The sequence below is a fragment of the Thalassophryne amazonica genome, chromosome 21 (assembly GCF_902500255.1).
Source record: "Thalassophryne amazonica chromosome 21, fThaAma1.1, whole genome shotgun sequence".
NCBI classification, from domain to species: domain Eukaryota; kingdom Metazoa; phylum Chordata; class Actinopteri; order Batrachoidiformes; family Batrachoididae; genus Thalassophryne; species Thalassophryne amazonica.
Window position 1 is genome coordinate 22,474,200 of NC_047123.1, and position 2,379 is coordinate 22,476,578.

Here is a 2,379-nt window from a genome sequence, read left to right on the forward strand (position 1 = left end):
CCGCACCGGCTGCGTCCCGATGCGCGGACCCGTCCGCACGTCTTTCATTAAAAAAATCTCCTTTAACAGTGGAATATCCGGATAAAATGCTGAAACCGACTTCTTCTGAAACTTCTCTGTTCTCTCACGACGTCCTGGATCAACAGAGCCTGAAATGTGGAGGTTTTCAGCTTGAAACAGGCTGACGACGGCGCCTGAGAGCGCTGCGCAACGTCTCGCACCGTGGGAAGTCCTTAAAGCGACAGTATCACCTCAAAATCTCTCATCAGCCGTTAAAATTTTCACTGAAAACCAGCTTAATTTTTCGAACCGTGTCCACTTCGATGTGTCTCACAGGTTTAGAAAAAATTTTGATCAAACAAAGCGCCAGTCTCTCAGCAACTTCTCAGACAAAGGAATTCCGACGAGGGGCTGGACGACTCCTCCCACAAGGAGTGTTCACAGGCGGATGATGTCACCGACAGGCGTGGAAAAACTCACGCATGCGCACGAGGGTTCAAGCATGTCTGACGTAAAAACATATGAATGAAATCCATATAGTTTTTGAAAAAAATAAAAAGGACCTATACTTTATTGACAGCCCTCGTATAGCCACTTTGCACATTTGTGCACAGCACAAAAAATAACTTGCATACTTGTCATAACTGGAAACCATTTCCAACACATACAACTGCAGCAGTATAGTATAGTATCATTATTATTTGGTATAGAAAGCATTTTTTTATAGAATGACTGCTGCATTCTAACAGATTTGCTGGATAAATGTCAAATTTTCCCCACTGCAAGTAAATGCACCACACAAAGTATATATTTTGACATCATCTGCATTTAAACATGCATATTCAAGTCCCATATTCCAAGAATGTATCAAGTAAAAAGTGAACTGTTGTACAGGAATGAACTAAATCAGTGAGATCAAGGGAGAGAGGAAGAATAATACAATTGACCATTCCAGTAGTATGCTTTTGAAAACTATATCAGCATCATATATAAATTTGACAGACTGTCTATAAAAGCTATTCACCCCTTTACATGTTTTTATTGCTGTATGACATCAAGAAAAAAAAAAAAAAAAAAAAAAAGGTTAGCAATTAATTAGTAACTCTTAATATTTTGATTCCCTGCATTGGTAACAGGGTAGGGCTTGTGCAGCAAAAATGTAGATGAGCTGGTGGCTGGGTGAGTCCATCGCAGCCAGACCCATGTAAGCAATAACTCACAAACTATTAAGGCATATTAAAAGAGCACATCAAGAGGATGAAGTGTTCCAACGTGGTTGACTTTGACGCAGTAGATCAATCAACAAGGCAACTTTGTTTTGCATATGTAATATCACATAGACGTGACTGCCCCTTGCTGAATGGTTAGTAAATGCTAAATGGATTATGGAAAATTAGGAACCGCTGTGGTTGAAATTGCATGACATTTGAGTGCTTTCATGCGAGAGTTAGAAAACACGTTACATTAGGTAACATGGGGAGAATAGAGGTGGGAGAAAGTCACCATCAAGTCACTCTCAAGTCATGAATCAGCAAGTGTTTGACAGCTCACTGGAGACTTGACTTGGGACTTACAGACTGATGACTTGAGAATGACTTGACAGTGACTTACTCTCACCTCTGGGGGAGAAACATGATGTCCACTATTGTGGGAAAATATGAGACAAAATACAAAACAAGTGCAAACAAAAACTATAATTAAAGAATAAATAGAATGTGTGGCTGGGGATGATACTAAAATATTTCATCTGCACTGCAAATTAGTGGCAGCGAATCCAAAAGACTGTTTTGAGACCTTCGCAACACCCGTTTTTAGATCATTGCTCAAAACAGGGTCAGATAATATCACGAACCACGGCTAGACAGTTCAGGATTGTACATCCATATCAAGTAATTAATTTAATTTTACTCAGCGCAAGGTCTGTATGTGCACGAGCACATATGCTGCCTGTTAATAATTTACTATTTTAAGTAAATTAAAATTAATTGTATTTTTAATATTCTATTATAATTCACTAATTTTTTATGTAATTTGTATTATATTATGATTAATGCATTATTGGCACATGGATTATTATTTTTAGCGCTGACTTATTTTGAAGAAATGCGGCTAATTTCAAAGTGGAAACAAATCATGTTGAGTAATAAGTCACCAAGTGCAGATCACAAATAATAATAATAATAATAATAATAATAATTTAGTCATGTTACAACAAAAGGAGTATTTATGCAATTTGGGTTTTTTATATTACTTATACTGTACAGATTTATTTATGCTATGAGATTATAGAATGTATTTTTATATAAATATCCAGATTGGTTTCTTCTTTTAGATTTAATCAAATAAAGAACATTTTTTACCATATGCTTTGCATTGGTC